The sequence below is a fragment of the Coptis chinensis genome, chromosome 4 (genome assembly GCF_015680905.1).
Source record: "Coptis chinensis isolate HL-2020 chromosome 4, ASM1568090v1, whole genome shotgun sequence".
Taxonomy (NCBI): Eukaryota; Viridiplantae; Streptophyta; class Magnoliopsida; order Ranunculales; family Ranunculaceae; genus Coptis; species Coptis chinensis.
The window spans coordinates 63,422,521-63,441,576 of record NC_141459.1 but is presented as its reverse complement, the minus strand read 5'-3'; the positions used below and the strand labels follow the sequence as shown (position 1 = coordinate 63,441,576).

Below are 19,056 nucleotides of genomic sequence, written 5' to 3'. Positions count from 1 at the left end.
TGAGTCTACATAATTTTAGAGGACAAAATTTGCTTGCCACTGGTTTGGCTGATTCCATGGTTTTGGACTCTGCATCTGTATCCCATAAAAAAAGTGTTTTACAGATACAAAATTGAATATTGTGTCCAATGGTTGCAGCAATATTAAGTCAATTCATATGGCGTAGAATGAGATCCCTATAATTCTACGGTTTCTACCCCACTTCATCTTTCATCTGGCCACAACAAAAAAAAAAAAAATATATTCGCCAGATCAATTAGCGCCAAATGAAGAATAATTTTATTTTATGCCAAACCAACTTGCGTCAAACGTACTCTGTATTCTCTAAATTGCTCATTATATATGAAGAGTAATTTGGAGATAGAGTAAAAACCAATTGCTCATTATATGGAAAGAGTAATTTGGAGATAGAGAATAAAAACCACCGGAAGTGACTCCCCTTGTATGGGGATAGGGAGCCATTGGACTCAGCCTCAGTACCAAAATGGCTCAAGCGTGTCCTGCTCTGTGCACTTTTTATATAGGACTCTTTCTCAGTTTATCAACTATATCAGCTGCTAGCATTATCATTACTTGGTATGGCCCAAAATTAATTGGGATTAGGGAATGGATAAGGAGGTGATGGTGTTAGTTTTGTTAGACTGTCTAGTGTCTAGTACAGCAAGGAGTGTGCTGGTTGTTTTGTGGCCTTTGCTTGTTTGTTTTTGGTCCTATTCAGCAAGGAACGTAGCCTTCTTAGTAACTAAACAAAAACAACCACCTTAGCTTTTCCTGTCTAGAGATATCAAGCATTATCTCCTCTAAAACTTGGAAGCTTCCAAACAGCCATACACCCCTCATAATCTCTCTTCTCTTCTCCCTCCAAACGAAGGCCACAGTCTAAAACATGCTTTCACTAAAGCCCTGTAAATTCCATCTACATTCACCAATAGTTATCCATCCATTATTGAAGCTTCAAAAGCAGCAAACTCATCAACCACTTCATCAAGGTATATGCCAATTGAACTCTGCTCCTACTTTTATTTTGCTCTTTATATAGTTGGTGTAAGCTTATTCTGAGTATACATTGGAAAGAAAATATGTACCTTCACAGGAAGAAGGGTTGTGAATAGAAAGCTTTTTGTGGTGAAAGTATCTCAAGGAGAAGGAAATAACGAAAGGAAAAGTTTCTTGTCTCTTGAAGAGGCTGGTCTGGTAGATATGTCAGGACTGAGCACTCACGAACGATTTCTCTGTCGATTAACGGTAAGACTACTGTTTGTTAGATATCAATATGTCTTTGATTTTTAGATGTGTTAAATTGTTAGGATTACCTTACCCTCATGGCCTCATCTCAAAGCCGTTAACGAAATATCGAGTGTGTGTGATAAATTTGTTAGTTCTTCCATCACAGCCTTACCACTTACAGCATCTTGTGATGTCAGGATATTATCCTGTGTACTCTAATATCATAGCTAATCACAGACGTCTATCACCAAAGGTGATTAAATACACAATTATCAAATAAGTTGTAGCTCTATGTGACATTTATAAGCTTAAAAACTAAATATTTTCGTATGTGTAAAGGCGTGTTTTTCCCTTACATATACGGGTGGAAGAGGAAGGGGATTGGATATTGATAAGACCGAGTTCGTTGATGAGTTTAACCGCCACGATCTTGCTCTCGATTTTGTGAGGGAGCGAAGAATCAGGTCTGACGTAGTTCATGTAGGTGGTATTTATAGATGTTGAGAGTGTATCCTTGCCCACCACGTGTAAAGGGTATCACAAACGTGGGGTGGAGATCAGGAGAGCATGTGAAAACTGTCTTCATAGGTTTGCTGTGATGATGTGGAGTGGACAAGTAGCTTAGCGGTGATGGTTTGTGAAAGTACACCTTTGGTAATGATCGCGATATGGATAAGAGATGATGTCATAAGTCGGCGGCGCTCGCGTGAGATCGTCCTGTTTGACCCGCGTTATCCTAGAACGAAGTGAAGTAGACCACCTACATGAGGCGAAGCCTTATGAAGCAAGCTTTGAGGACGTTGACATGAGGTCGGTGTGGTACTTCTCGTTTATCTTTGGACACGTGTCTAATATTCATTAGATGTGAATATTACTCCCTCACACGACCCCTTCAAGATGGGTCGCTTTATACCGAGAAGTGATCTGGCCGAGAAAGAATGGTGCCACGGTTTAGCATATGAGGAGGAGGCGAACAAATGTGAATAGAAATATTCACCGTCTTTGGAGAGATCGTTCCGTATTATATAGCAACCGGTGGTGGATTGAAGCAAACACGCGTGATTGGCACGTGTTTAGCATAACTTTTGAGAGTCTTGTAGCGAGTTAAGTAGCCTTGGAGCTACTGAAAACATATGGTCTTTGGAGAAGAGAGTTTTTAGTTGAATAAATGGTTGGCTCGTAGAGAGCGTTTTACCTTGAGTTGAGCCGTAGGTCGAGGGACCCTTAGAGAGCTCGAAAGTGTTCGATTTCTAGCGTATGTAAGTGTGTTGCTCCAGTAGGTCAAGGGACCTTGTAGCGCTTATGGAAGCATTCTGCTCGCGGAGAGCGTAGGTCAAGGGACCTTGTAGCGCTTGTGGAAGCGTTCTGCTCGGAGAGCGTTCTCACTGAGTTAATCCCAGATATGTGGGTCCTCAACTAGCGAGAATTGGAGAGGCTATAGAGCCTGTAAGCTCAGGAGAGCGTGCTGTTCACGGAGAGCATGTTAGCTTATGAAAGCGTATTGCTCACGGAGAGTATTCTCACTGAGTTGATCCTAGAAGTATAGTCTTCAACTTAGCGAGATTTGGAGAGGCTATGAGCCTGTAAGCTCCTCGAACGTTACGCTGCGGAGGTGATTTAGCCCCCGGTGTTGCTTTCGCCGGGGCGTTCTCGCAGAGTTGATCCTAGGAGTATAGGTCCTCAACTAGCGAGACTCGGAGAGGCTATGAGCCTGTAAGCTCCTGAGAGCATTCTGCTCGCGGAGAGCTTATGTAGCCCCAAAAGGCGCGGCTTTCGGCGGGAGCCGCTTTTTTCATGAGGGAGAGTGTAGCCCCAAAGGGCGGCCGCCACGGAGTGCTTTTTGCTCGAAGAGCGTATGTAGCCCTTTGAGGTCTTTGGCCGCCGGCCGAGCTTTGCTGGAGAGCATATATAGCCCCCGAGCGTCTTTGCTTCACCGGGAGCACTTTGCTCACGGAGAGCGTATGTAGCCCCCGGTATGTCGCTTCGCCGGGCGTGTTAGCTTAAGAAAGCGTATGGCTCACGGAGAGCGTATGTAGCCCCTGAGGGCGTGCTGCTCGCTGGGAGCGCTTTGCTCGCGGAGAGCATATGTAGCCCCTGAGGGCGGTCGCCGGGCGCTTTTTTCGCTCGGAGAGCGTATGTAGCCCCCGGTAGGGCTACTACCGGAGGCGTTACGCTTTCGCGAGAGCGTATGTAGCCCCTGAGGGCGTGTTGCTCGGCCGGGGCGCTTTGATTCGCTGGAGAGCGTATGTAGCCCCCGAGGCTTTGCTTCGGTAGGGCGTTCTCGCGGAGTTGATCCTAGGAGTATAGGTCCTCAACTAGCGAGACTCGGAGAGGCTATGAGCCTGTAAGCTCCTGAGAGCGTTCTGTGCTTGAGCACGTTTGAACTCCTAAGAGTGTTTTGTTCTGTAGAGAATGAGTTGTGAGTGGTTTCCTCGTCTTTGAAGCGTAGAAGATGAAGCGACCTCGAGCGGTCGGTCTCAAGTGATTGTTTCTCGGCCAGGAGGATGGAGATCTTGGCAACAGGAGTTGGTGCGACCTTTGGGGTCTTGACAACAGGAGAGAAGTGGTGACGCTATGTAGCGTTTGAGCTCGAATGAGCGTTATATTCAGCTGGGTGTTGTGACCCGAGTGAGTCCGTGGGCATCTTGCTTTGGAGATCATCGTCAATAGCTAGCCTTGAATTGGCGTGACTATAGTTAGCCCTAGTTTTGGAGCTTCATTAACCTGTAAAAATAAAAATGCGAGCTAGCACCAAAGAGTTAGTACGAACTAATAGTAGTAATTTTGGAGATGCATGGATCATAATAACCGAATTGAGCCTATTGAGATGATAATGACTAGCCCCTACCGAAATGGTCGTGGCTAGCCCCTTGTGTGCATGGAGCTTGATTGACCTGCACTAGATCGAACTAATATCCAAAAGAAATTAGAAAAAAAAAAAAAAAAAACTATTAATTTGGAGACTTTTCTTGCTGGAGCAGGGTAATGTGCCCGTTCATTATGCCTAGGTGACCGACTAGACTCTAGACTTGAGCTTCGAGGCTTTCCATGCTTCGTGGGCTTGAGGACTATTGGTTTTTGAGTTTGTGAGTTTTTGAGTTTTTGAGTTGTGTGAAAGTGGTTTCTCAAGTAATCGAGACCACAGACGGCGCCAATGTAAATGCGTGTTTTCCCCTTACATATACGGGTGGAAGAGGAAGGGGATTGGATATTGATAAGACCGAGTTCGTTGATTTGTTTAACCGCCCACGATCTTCTTCTCGATTTTGTGAGGGAGCCGAAGAAATCGTCCGACGAGTTCATGTAGGTGGTATTTATAGATGTTGAGAGTGTATCCTTGCCCACCACGTGTAAAGGGTATCACAAACGTGGGGTGGAGATCAGGAGAGCATGTGAAAACTGTCTTCATAGGTAGTGGCAGTCTGGACAAGTAGCTTGCGGCAGTGGTTTGTGAAAGTACACCTTTGGTAATGATCCCATATGGATAAGAGATGATGTCATAAGTCGAGGCGTTCTGCGTGAGATCGTCTGTTTGACCTGCGTTATCCTGGAGCGAGCTGAAGTAGACCACCTACATGAGGCGAGCTGCTTATGAAGCAAGCTTTGAGGACGTTGACATGAGGTCGGTGTGGTACTTCTGTTTATGCTGGACACGTGTCTAATATTCATTAGATGTGAATATTACTCCCTCACAGTATGTTTTCCACCCTTATGAAGCTCTGAGTTTGATTTGTCAACTAATTGTACAGGGAGAAAATGCATTTGGTTGTTACTATTGTTACTTCTTGAATTGCCGCTTTTTGCAATGTCTATTTTGTTGCATGATTCACAAATCTTATTGGATTTTACTCGCCAAAACAGCCACTAGTTTCCATATCAAGACTCAAATAATTTGAAAACTGGTAGAGTCCGTAGAGAATGTATTATCTTCCACGGGGGAATGTTATTGCACTCAAGTTTGAGAACGTAGAGGCCGGAAATACAATATTTTTGGGTTAAGTAGCATTACCCCACTAGATGAGGCCAATTAGGATTTCCCCTAGGGAAATTAGGGTCTCTTCCAAATTCACACAAAACATAACTGTCAACTCAATTTGATTTTTATTTTATTTTTTTGTAGGGGATACCTAATTGGGGGAGGGGGCATTTAACCCATATTTTTTTGGATTTTGTTGAGTCTTAACCAACATATATGCACTCCATGAGCCTTCACTAGGAGCCCAGAGTACTCTTCATATACTCGAAGCTTGATTGAGATTATAATATACCAAATGATGTTAAAGGTTGACAAAAACCTTGAGTACGTCACATCCCACTATCAATCTTTCTACTTACTAGCTTAACATTTCTCTTAGCTGGTTGATATGATGTAATGTGATACTTGTGTTTTCAGATCTCTTCACTGAACCTACTCAAGGTGATCTCAGAACAAGAAAGTTTTCCCATTGAAGAGCTAAATGCAGGGAGTGGTTACTTGACGGGTTTGTTAAGGATAAACCGAAAAGAGAGCGAACTTGGATTCTGCAGTAGATCTCAATGGGATGATTCTAACTTCCAAATTTAGGTTGTCACTTTTGTAAGATGGGGGGGCTCAATGGTACAGCACAAGATGTCAAAGGTGGAGCCCAAACAATGAAAAAGGTGGAACCCATCAACGCATTCTCTTACAGTGGTGATTATAAACTTACAATTGAGGAGATTTGTCATATGCATCACAACTTTTGTCTGTCATTGGTTTATCCATCAGCAAACTTCTTTAAGTTTACAATCTCATTAACGAATTGAAGATATAGCTTAATTGGTTATTAACTTATTCTTATGGCAGATTGCGGCCTATTACATTTCTTCATTAATAACCTTATCCCAAATCTTTGTATCTAGAACATTAATTGTATTGATTGTACCATATAGATCTTTGAATCTTTCAGTTCTTTCTTGAATCGAATGATTGAATCACTCATCATTTTTCTTTTGTAGAGGTGTGGATTTGTATCTACAACTTGATGTTGAGGTTGGTAGGAAATGACTGCGACTCTTTCTTGAGATAAGAGTTGCCTCACGATCAAGTTTTTGGGTGAACTTGAATCAAGCTTTCACGTAGTTCATCTCTCTACTTATAGATGTTCGAGTGACCTTCATTATTTGCTTCAAGGCCGTTATCAAGTGTAGATCCATATTTTGTGCTATCTTGATGATCCATCATTACTCGGCCGTTACAAAGTAAATGTCTTATTCATTGGTGCATTGACCGAGCTTTAGGATCTTGGTAGATCATTTGTTTCCATGTATGGTCAGATCTAATATTTGGGACGACTTGAGTTTGGGTCATGATTACGTCTTTGTGGCGTAGTACGAGGTATGAGGATACGACCTGATAGGTTAGACATGTGTGATGTAGTGAACGTCTGAGAACAGAGGGTACTTACACAACCCTCTTTATTCTTTACAGGCTGTTTGACTCGTTAGGATGAGACGGTTTGAAAAGAATAAAGTTGAAACAGTAAACACGTATCGCATAGCTGGTGGGCTTTTGAAAATCGAAAATTTTGGAAATTATGCGGGAAAAAGGAATTTCTGATTTGTGTGCCCAAGTCACGCCGCTTTTGTTGGCGTGGTCAGTATATGTAGTGATTTTGGGTTTTTGGGTACGCCAACTTTTCTTTTGGGTTTTGTGCAGTTATTAGTTGGTTCGTTTTCCAAGACTTTTCAGTTGCCATCAGTTGTGAAGAAAGAAAAAACTTAAACTAACCATCTTCTTATTCTTCTCCAAAACAGGTGCGTGCTTTTTCTTTTTTTTTTTTTTCTTGTCTATGATTTTGATTTTGTTTATAGAAAAATTCGATGTCTATTACTTCTGAAAGTATTAGTGGTGAGGTAGGGATGTTTGAATTGAGAGAAATGAAAAGAAGTGGTGACAATGGTGTCGTTAGGGGTTGTAGTGAAGATGAGACGTCATCGTCTTCCTCATTGGAGACGTGAGACGTCATCGTTTTCCTCATTGGAGACGATGACTGAGGAGGTGGTATCTTGGTTGGTGTTTGATAATTTTGGGGATTTAAGAAGGGAGTTTGGGATTAAGAGTTCGACCGATGATATACCACCGAAAGTGGTGAGAAGAACGCTTTTGGTTCGATTATGTTCCTCGAGATGGTGGGGTTGTAATTACGTATGGCCAACTGAAGGCGGGGTTGAGGTTAAGTTGTTGTTCTCACGTCTGACCTTGTATGTTCTGAACTTTTGTGGGAAGGCACCTTTGCAATTTGTGGGTAATAGTTAGAGGGTGTTTCATGTTCTGGATTTGTTGAGACAGAGGGGTTACAATATTTGTTTGTCTGACATGCTAGAGCATTTTACTGTGAAAATATCTTCTGCTATGAACTTTGGTTTACAAGTGATGAGGGGTAAATCATTGGTGATTGTTGGTGTAAGTAAGGAGGAACGGTGGCATAGACCTCTATTGATTGTGGGGAGTTATTGTCCTCCTGGATGTGTTTTGGAGAGTCGTTGTGTGAGGAGTGATGGTAGGTCGTTATCTATGTGGGTTGTTTTCATGTGTAGGTTGTTTACTTGTGTAGGTCATTTGTTTTGGTTATGAGTTGATATGATTACGTTCTGACATATATTTGTTTGTTTTGCAGAGGTCATAATTCATGGTCGTACTTCTACGGGGGCTATTGAAGAGTTTGCAAGGCTAAGTTGGGAAGAAAAAGTGTCCTTGTTGGAGGAGGTTGCACACTACTTCAAAAGACGAGGTGGTGTGAAGATAAACTTGAAGAAGGCTGAGCAAAAGAAGAGGGCTTATCGGTTGATTTGTGTTGATTCTGATTCAGATTCAGCTACTAAAATGGAGAGAGATGAAGGGTCAAATGCTAGGGGAAGGAGTCCAAAAGGTTGTCGTGCTGCTAGGAGTCGTGATGTGTCTAGACAAGCTGGGGAGGGAGGTGAGGGTATTTTTTCAGTTCGGAAGCCTATGTTGAAGAGACAAACTGAAGGTGGTAAGCCAGATCGGGCTAAGAGAATGCGACCTGAGGCTGAGAGTGAAGAATGACCTGCTACTAGGGGTGGACGTTCTGCATCAAATCGGGATCCTCTGAAAAGAATGGATTTGAAGGAGTTGGCGGCTGATGTTGTTGTGGCAGATGGTAAGGGTAAGAAGAAGGCTAGTGATGCTGAGACTATTATCCAGAAGTGTAGAGGGTCTGGAAGTGCTTTCCAAGGTGATAAGGCTAGGGAGTCTAACGTTCTAGATAAAGACGGTTACCTATTATGACCTAGTGAGTGGGTTGACGCGGCCGGGTGAAGAAGAATAGGGATCGTAGTTTCAAGTCTTCACCGGTCGCGAATGGATCTTTGGAGAGTATTGCCCTAGATGGAGATAGGCATCACCGGAGATGGGAAGGATTAGGAGGCTTAACCCGAAGACATGGATCATTTCATTTGTTTTGTAAGTTTATCTCCCACCTACTATTTGTATTATGCTTTATGACTTACTTTGTTATCTCGGGTTTTGGCGATGTATAGGAAGTGAGAGAGATGGCAACTATCTCCTCGACTGCACAAGAAAAGGAGATGAAGGTTGCCAAGGAGGCTTATGACAAGTTGTTACCGCGGGCAAGAGGTTGAACAATTTTGAAGTGGTGGGGCTAAGGGCTCAGTCGAGGGGATTTGGTTTGGGGAAAGTGACCTTATTACTGTACCCATCTCTTTACGCTTCAAGAGTGGAGGTAGCACATTCGATTGCCGGAGAGCAAACAATCGCAGCCGCATTGAACGAGCTCGGAATGAATACAACAACCCGGTCGATCCGTAGAGTGGTGATGTCTATGTTATAGTGGATGATTACATGGAACTAGAATGTAAGTACAAACCCTCAAAAGGTCCGCGTTGAAAGTGGGTCAGAATAAAGAATCGTAGAAAGTATTGTTATAGATGCTAGTAGACGATCCGATCTACCAACCGACGAAGTGTTGCTCTAGCCGTCTAGCCAATGAAAAATGTTGCCAAGTGTTTAATGCAAGTGGTGATCTCGCTAGTGGCTCTGTTGGTGAAGAGGGCTGCCAACTGGACCCCTTGAATGTGGAGAATTTGCCTCGTGTCAACTGATTTTTTTTCTTATGATGTGATTGATGATAGATGAAGTCTTTGAACTATATTTTCTTTTATTGTTGATACTGATAACTTCTAGTTTTGATGGGGATGCTGAGGTCATTTTGCCATGATAACTTGGGGGCCTCTAGTATCTAACCGAATTTGTAGTAAATAAAAATATTTAAATTACTTACTTGTTTTGAAATGAGATTGTCTGTGAATTTTGTACGAATGTGATTGCTTCCCTTGCTTTTTGTTTTGTTATTTGACGACCTGTGTTGCATAGTATTAGACTCGACGACCTGTCATATTTTGGTAGATCGCCTGATGCTTTTAGGTCGTAGAAGTATTTTTGCACGACCGATAGATGCTACAGAAGTTGGCACCTAGGTTTCTTCGCGGTCCTTAGGTGTGTATGGATTGATTAAGTGGTTCCTTTTGGGGGAACTTCTTATTGATTGTCGACCGATAATTAGCCTTTGAGTAGTAATTATAGTTGAGTCAAACTTAACCCTTTCAAATGCTTTAAGTTGACTTGTGGTCCTTTGGGGGTACCTTGGATTGTATTTGACCTGATAATTAGCCTTTTGCGTGGTAATTATAGTTGAATCGTTCTTAACTTGGCGTTGGTGTTAAGTTGATTTATGGTCCTTTTGGGGTTGAATTTGATTGATAATTAACCTTCATGCGGGTAATTATAGTTGAGTCAGGCTTAAACCCCGCATTGGTGCTAGGTCGGTTACTTTGATATCCTAGATCGGGTAGCGAAAGTGCAAGATCGTGGTACTCATGTAATGCAAGGAAAACACTTATATACGAAATGCTGATGAAATTTTATTCATATTGATTGATATATTTAGGGAAAAAATTATTGGTAAAAGCGCTTAAGTATAGCTACATTCCAAGGTCGGGGAAGCACATCACCGAGCTGAGTTTTGATCCAGTAAGCTCCATTTCCAACAACTCTATGCACTATGTATGGTCTTTCCCATCGTTGGGTCGCTTTAGCCGGTGCTAAGGTCTTTTGAGGACTAGGTCGCCAAACTTGGAAAGATCTTGGGACTAACCTTCTTGTTGTAAGATTGTTGGATGGTTTAGTGGTACCAAGCTAGGGATATTGCAGCAGTTTCCCTTCGCCTCTTCTAGGAGGTCGACTTCTTTTTGGCTAAGATGTTGTCATTTTCTCCCCGATTCGGCGATGCCTTTAATGTGTGGTTGTGGATTGTAAGTTCCGATGGTATGATTGCTTTTGTTCCAAAGCAAAGTGTGAAAGGAGACTTCGCTGGTAATCGGGCTCCGGTTGTTGTTCAGTATGCCTATAAGATGTTCTCGAAGTTGTTCGCCATTGCTTTTTCTCTTGCTCTCCAACTTCATTTGGAGGTTTTCTTTGATGGATTTGTTTGTGGCCTCCGCCTGGCCATTGCTTTGTGCATATCTAGGTGTAGAAAATACTTGAGTGATGTGCCCTTTTGTAGGAATGCCCTCGAGTTGTGTGCCGCAAATTGGGTTCCATTGTCCATGATGAGGGTGTGGGGTAATTCAAATCTTGTGATGATATCGGGTCCATATGAAGTTGATGACGTGGACTTCCTTGACTTGAAAAAGTGGGATTGCCTCAACCCATTTGGTGAAGTAATCTATTGCTGCAAGGACCTATTTGAGTCTTGTTTTCTTTTGTGGGATAAATGGTTCCATGATGCCTAGCCCCCACATATGAAAATGCCACGGGCTGACTATGTTGATCAACTCCCATGCTGGACTTAGGTGGTTGTGGCCAAATGTTTGATATTGGTGGCATTTGAGAACATACTTCTTGGCCTCGATGTGCATGCCTGGCCAATAATACCCATAGGCGACTGCTTTATGAGCCAAAGATCTTGCTCATGTATGGTTGCCACATTCGCCTTTGTGAATTTCATCGAAGATGAGTTAGCCTTCACGTGGAGTTATGCACCTTAGGTGGGGTCATCCTGCGGATTTACAAAACAATCATCCGTTGATCACGATGTATCTAGGAGCTCAAAATTGTATGGCACGAGCATTCTTTGCCTCTGGCGGGAGCTCGCCATGTAAGATAAATTTCAGAAATGGGCCTATCCAAGATTGAGTGATCTCTTCTTCGGATGATGAAATTTTGGAAGTATGTGGGGTCATTGACACTTTCATGTTGGTAGGCGGCCTCTCTAGGATGTCAATGTAAACCTTGGGGACATGCATCTTGGATTTTTGAGGCTAAGAAAGCGGGGCTATCCAGATGTTTGTTATCCTCTCGGGGAATGTATTCTAAGGAGAATGTTGTGAATGAATGATGATATCATTGACGACTTGAGTGTACTTGGCCAAGTTTGCTCTATTTATCACATACTCTTTGGTGATTTGTTTGACGATTAGTTGCAGTCACTATAAACTTTGAGCTTTTGGACTTGTAATTGTTGTGCCATCGCGGAGGCCCTGCGGATTAACGCCTTCATATTCGCATTCGTTGTTGGATGTTGTGAAATCGATCTTAATTAACTTTTATAGATGGGTTCCTTCTGGTGAAGTTAACACAGCCCCCAGTCCACTACTGTTGTTGTTGCAAGCTCCATCTACGTAGAGGTGTCATGTGTCTGGGGTGGTTGGTTGATGGAGTGAAGTAATGGGCTCGGGTTCCTAGTTGATATTTTTGACGGGGAAGTCAGCAAGGAAGTCGGCAATGACTTGACCTTTGCGAGACGTTCTAGGAAAAAATTCGATGTGATGTTCTCTGAGTTCTTTAGCCCATTTAGCCATGCGGGCTGTTTTGTTGGTAGAACTCAAGACCTGCTTGATAGGTACATCTGTTAAAACCTTGATGTCATGAGCCTGGAAGTATGGTCGAAACTTGTGAGCAGAGTATAACAAATATTACATTGTTTTCTCAATTGGAGAGTAATGCTTTTCTGAATCTACCAATGTCTTGTTGGTGAAATAGACTAGTTTTTCGATTCCCTCACTTTTGCGAAAGAGGATCGAGCTGAAGGTAAAATCAGTAGTCGCAAGGTAAAACCCCAATGTTTCTCCTTCATTTGGTTTAGATAGGACGGGTGGAGTTGATAGGTAAGCCTTCAGGTCGTTGAATGCTTTGTGGCATCTCGGTCCGTGCATGTGAATGTTAGCCCTTCTTTAGTATTTGCGCAGAACGGTTTGCATTTGTCGATGCACGTGAAATGAATCTGTTGAAGGTCAAAACCATGCGGTGATAGTTTGTGAATTTGTTGTTTGGAAGTTGGTTCGGGTTTTCGGTGAGAGCTCGTGATTTGTTCCGGATTTGCTTCAACGCGTCTTTGTGAAATGAGGCACACTTTGTTGGGTTGAGCTTCATCTTGTTTTGGCGCAATCTTTCAAAGGCTTCTTTGCGGTGAGAAATGTGATCGCCGACCTTTTGGCTTTGACTACCATGTCATCTATGTAGACTTCCATAGTGTCGCCAAACAAGTCTTTGAACATTTTCGTGACAAGTCTCTCGTAGGTCGCACGGTGTTCTTCAAGCCGAACGGTAGTCGTTGTAGCGAGAATGTTCCTTGTTCGGGTTATGAATGGCTTTTTCCCGGTCTTTTTCGCAAGTGGTATCCGATTGTATCCGCTTATATATGTTCATAAATGATAAAAGTTCATGATCGATAAGAGCCCAAAACTATAGTTTTAACCCTTTAATAATATTACATTCGGAATTCAATTATGTGTATAATAAATAAGAGTTAGATCTTTACGTGCTTTTGTGTATTTCAGGTATTAGAGTCAAATATGTGAAGAAATATGTCACTTTTGCAAGAGAAATGAACAAATGTTGGTTGCTAAGAAGTTATATGTTTAAAGCCCAAGTTTTAAGGAGAAAAACCTTTTAAATCCCAAAAAGTTGAAAAGTCAAAGTCAACGGGCGTAATAGAGCATAAAAGTCAATGAACTTCCATGGAAGCCGTATCGTTGGACTCAGACCTTGGAATTAGGCTTACTATATGTCAAAACGACCAACTCGGAAAGAGATTTCTAATGGTCTAGGCTTTGATCCAATCAGAGGAATAAAAAGGGACGAAAAGGCAGTTGCAGTAATTTCCAATAGAGAAACCCTTTTTGGACTTAAGTAATTAGGTTTTGGGCTTGATTTAATGGCCCAAAACATAGCTCCAAAGCCATGTGTACGAAATTGCAAACCTAGCCCCTCTCCTATATAAAGAGGACTAAGGCAAAACTCTAAGTCTCTCCTAATTACTTAGATATAGAACCTTTTAGTTAATAACTTAGAGAATAAAGTAGTTTTCTTCTTTAGTTAAACCCCCCTAGTTATTGTTTTATTATCGTAAACACCATTAATAAAGCCAAGTTATTTATATTGTTTCAATTATGTCTTATTCTTATTCTTATTCTTCTATTGATGATAGTCTAATGAATCTTTGCTAAACCTCCATTAGAGGGGTTTGATGAAGCTTTGATGAAAACTTGATGTGTTAGTGTAGAATAAGTTGGAGTAAAATATTATACTTTAAAAGGTAGTTAATTCACTATGAGAATAGGTTTAAATTGCCTCACATGCTAATTATTAGTTGGTAGAGATTGCTATGAATAATTAGGGATTAAAAAAACCTAACGTTACCTTTATGTGAAAACATCTACATTAGGATTACAACAAATCTATGCTAGCATATTAAGATTTAATCAAGGTGGAATCAAATCTCCTAATCTCTTTTATCATATTCAATTTTAGCATTCAATTGTTTAAGTTTAAAAACTACAATATATTAAACCATAGTTTTTGCCATATTAGTTCTATTAAAATAATTGCTCTCACCGGATATTATAGAATTGTTAATTTAGAGAAATTATTACGCCTACTTAAACTAGGTGTGGAACAAATTGACTCCCTTTTATTATAAGATAATCGAGAGTAGAACTTTGATAACAAACTAATATAAATCCACGTTTTTATTTATTTTTTAGCATAATTAGTTAAGAGTAGGTAAAACACCTATTTTATGGGTTATCAAATGCCGCTACCATCTTAAACTCATTTAGGACAAGAATTCAATTGGTTGAATCCAAGGGGCAATCCCCATTCTCTACCCACCCACCCTTTTAATTTTTCATTCTTGTTTATCTTATTTTCAATTCATGTTAAAGCTTGAAATTCACTGTTTTAAACTAAGAGCGCGCTTGCGCTCCCTTAAGACTACGGACTCACAATGAAGAATACTACGGCAAAGGTATTTTAAAATTTTTGAAATTTTTAAATTTTTTTAGGAATAATCTTTAAGGTATTGTTGATTTATTGGATTTATTTCAGATTTTTCCTAGTTGTTTTACCTAGTGAACTATTATAATATTTACACCACTGTATTTCAGCTTTCAAACCGTAAGTTTATGGAAAAACAGACAAGTAGGGTTACTTAGGCAGTTCCAAAAATTCTAAACCTTTTGTAGGAGTATCTTTTATAAGTCAGGAGTTTACAGTAAAAATATGAAGAGTTTTTTATTTGTTTTGACCACCTAACTAGTGGATTGTTTCCAGCGTGTTTCTGCAGTTTTGCAACACTTAATTTCTGGAACAACAGCTGATAAGAAAGGTTTGTAGAATTCCAATTGCTCTAAATGTTTTACAGGAACACGCATGATCTGTCAGGAGCCTCCAGTAAAATTTTGGATATTTTTGGCTCTATTTTGATTGGTTAACCATTCACTTGTTTGTATTGTGTCCGAAAACTATTTCACAAACTTTGCAGGGCAGGAGAAGGACTTTCATAACTCCAATTATTTTCAAATTTTAAAGGCTACTTACTAGACATCTTAGCAAACTATTGTAAAATTTCAAATTTTTGAGAGGCCTTCTTGTTATTCTTTCAAAAAAAAAAAAAAAAAAATCAAACAAGACTTACCTTGGCCCACGCCCCAAGAAAGGCATTTCGATTTTAACATAGGTTAGTTACATGTTCTATTTGTGTTCAAATTATTTTATATTAAGTGTTCTGAATTCTTCAATACTACACCATAACAGTTTTTTTGTGACAGGGGCTTTTTCTGTTTTGTGACGCCAAATAGACGTCAGAAAATTTGTGACGCCATAACAATGTCACTATATGGGTTTCGTAGTCACAATAAGTCAAATAATTAATTTGTTTATTTTTAGAAATGTTTAGAAAACATAGTGACGACAAGTAGGCGTGAGATAATAATGCACGTGATGGGCATATGCAACAAGATGAGGTGTAAACTCGGAACTGTCTGCAAAGAATTGGATTTCTTCTCGACCTCAACTCAAGAGAGAAACCCTTCCAAAAAATTGGGTATAGGTACACATACGCAAATTTCTTAAGTTTAGAGGAAATAACAAACTTTTTTTTTTGTTTTTCCTCCATAAAAACTGAAATTTGATATCTGTCTCAAATTTCAGACTGACTTTTACAATTTTGACCTCTTTTATTAGTTCCAACTAAAGAAGCCAACTAGAAGCCAACTACCAACAAAAAAAAAGCTACGAACTAAATCAGTTACCAAAAGAGTAGTGGGTTAATCAAAATAACTAAAATTCATTCGAAATCTACAAAATTCCAATTAAAAGTGAGATGAATTTCTGGAGAGACCAAAACAATGTGGAAAATATCAACTTCAAAAAAGGAAAAAATGTATGTTGATTACAACTAATTTTAATACAGCTTTAACAATTTAAAATGCATCTCTGATAATTTTGAATATCATGTTTAAGCTTTGTTTGATGTAATTCAAATTGTGAACTTGTGAAAGGACAAATGGTTTTTTTTTTATAAGACAATTGTATTATTTGATTGCAGTACATCTTGGAGCAATACACACGCACTCTTGCCTGATGAGTGGCCTCGATTGACACACACACCTATAGTCTGGGCACATTAGATTTTGGTATTATTTACTAGATTTTTGGACCCGTTCAACGAACGGAGACTGTTTTTATATAATTTTTTTTCATTTTATTATTATGTATCAAAAATCTTATTTCCAAACTATATAAAAACTCATACAGTAAATTAATTGGTCAAAGTTCAGTCGCCAATTATTTGCCAGATTTTGTCCTAGACTTCAAACAATAAAGAAAATGAAAAGCAATAAATAATTATGCAAGACATTTATACTTTAAGAGATGATGCTCTTTAACCCGATCTATTCATATTCTCCTCGCCTTGAACTTAGCCATAATTTTGCCGTTAAATGAAATAATTTTTTTTGCTAAACATTTTGAATTTACTTAAAATTTTCTGCATAGCATGAATTAAAAAAATTCAAACAACAAAAATTTAAACAATTTCATTCATGGGAGTAAGATTACCCTTCTCCGGCAATGAATCTCTTCTTAATAATCTTTTTTTTTTTCTTTTCTCGATTGAACATACTCAAAAATAAATAATCGACATGAAGCCATGATAATACAATCATGGTTGCTGAATGTTCCGAAGTATTTCATCTTAATTAACATTTGCAAAAAATTACCCATTAACAAACAATAATTTGGAACGTGGTCGGCTGGGTATATTTTCAAAATTTAATAAACAAATTATATCATAGACGGTAAATAAACTTTAGTTTATGTATCTACTCCAAACTATATATTACTTTGTAACATCCAAGAATTGCATTTTTTTGTGCATGGTCACTTGGCCTTGAACTTTAGTTGGCTATTGCTTTTAAGAGTTCTATGTGCACCATATTTATACATCAATTATAGTTGGTAAAATCTTAGCACGCGATTGATGAAAGTCTACATCTAGATATGTGTTTACACTTGGTGGTGGAGCAGTTAGTTGGAGAAGTGTAAAACAATAATGTATTGTAGATTGACTCACAGAGGCAGAGTATGTTGCGGCTAGTGAAGCAGAAAAGAGGTAGTCCGGTTTAAGAAGTTTTTATGGAATTAGGAGTAGTGCCTCAAGCACAGATCCCCTGTAACATTATTTTGTGACAATAGTGGTGTAGTAGCTCAATCCAAAGAGCCTAAGTATCATAAGAGGTCAAAGCATGTGGGCGTAAGTATCATTTGATAATTGACATTGTGCAATGGTGATATTGCAGTTACAAAGATTCCTACAACCGAGAATCTTGCATACCCTTTTACTAAAGTTTTGCCTATCAATCCTTTTGAGAGTCACATGGATAATATAGGTCTTAGAGTAGTTGCTCAATGTGGTTTTGAAAGCAAGTGGGAAATTGTTGGGATATTTGGCTTTTTACAAAGCCAATGAACATTTATTAATTATACATGATGATGTTTTTATTTATATATAAATCTTATTATTACATGAGGAAAACGTTAATCTTTTGTATTTTTTTTACGTAATGAAATAAAAGGAAACATAAAATTTGGTACTTTTCCTAACCACAACCGTGGAAATAACACTACCTAGATAGGACTTTTATACCACTCATATTCACTCTAAACTTCTACCGTTCAATATGGTAATTTACTAATGACCATAGCTATGAAACACTACCTAAACAGGATTTTTATACATGAACATAGTTTTGTAAGTTATCGTCTTCGATTTTCTATTGATGATCATAAAAATCGATTTTTATTTATCGATCATAAAGAAACACGGATTTTGCATCCATAGAATAAAATGAATATGCAACACTCAACTAATATAAATACAACTTTCTATTTCTGCCATATGTTACAACATTTGTGACTTAATGTAACATAATTACAGGAAGTTTATAGCATCAAAAGAAACGGAGAGGATGTGAAGTCATTATGAACTCAGGTTTTCCTCCCCATGCACAACCATGTTGTGCATCTATTACTCGCCTAAACAAAAATTACATGTCGATTAAGATATTGTTTCCTTATGAGAAGATGTCAAGTAAGTAGATTAAGAGATAAGAGAATATGGTATATAAACATATATGATCTCCCAAGTCTATTCAAATGGTAAAGACATGTTTATGAGAATTTTATAAGTAAACGGCGTGCATGTGTCCCGGGCATTGGTGGAAAAAATAGTACTAAATGAGAATGTGAGATTAGTTTGTAAATATATGACTTGCAGGTGCAAAGTACCTTTGTCTGAGGCGATTTGTGTTCCAATAACAAAATGTCTTTTAGAATCTAGATGTACTACTATATAGCTAGCACTTAAGTATGACATTATAATAGACACGCTCAAAACCTATTTTCGGTGAAATAAGTAAATGACACATGAAAGCAATAAAAAATATAAGAAATAATGTATATGATGATTGCAAACCAAGGCAATGGAACATGGTAAATTATCAGTACTATTATATAGAACTCAACCGCATGTTGAGACATATGTGTTCATGCAATCTTACTACCTGACCTCATGTCTCGTTATATTTTACCAACACTTAAAAATAATTAGTAATTAACTCTAAGGGAGATGGAGTGGAAATGAAATGGTAACAACTATTAAAATAAACTAAAGATAGATTACCTTAATGAGTATCCAATAGTTGTTGCATCCCATACTTGTTTTTCAATAGAAGGAGCCAAATCCTAAACTCCGATCTCCCACCTCTTTCATGTAACTCAATCGTTACCCCTGAGGAACATCATTCGAAAATTTCAAAAGTGGTAAGAAACTAAGTAGCCTGAATGGATTGCTTAAAAATATTATGCTGCCTTGATTATCCATAAAACTAAGAAGCATATTTACCCAAGGCTACTCAGATCTACTTAACAACCTACTATTGCGACTCAATATAGAGTTGAACAAAATTGGATGGCCTCTGGCCACCCAT

General features: G+C 39.2%; 1 long non-coding RNA gene across 1 annotated transcript; it reads left to right on the top strand.

Moving 5' to 3' along the window:
* The first annotated feature begins 537 nt into the window (after positions 1–537).
* On the top strand, positions 538–8,514 carry LOC147504337 (uncharacterized). Its single transcript, XR_015193034.1, has 3 exons — positions 538–989; positions 1,075–1,245; positions 7,866–8,514. It is a non-coding gene; the product is annotated as an uncharacterized LOC147504337 (long non-coding RNA).
* The last annotated feature ends 10,542 nt before the right edge of the window (positions 8,515–19,056 follow it).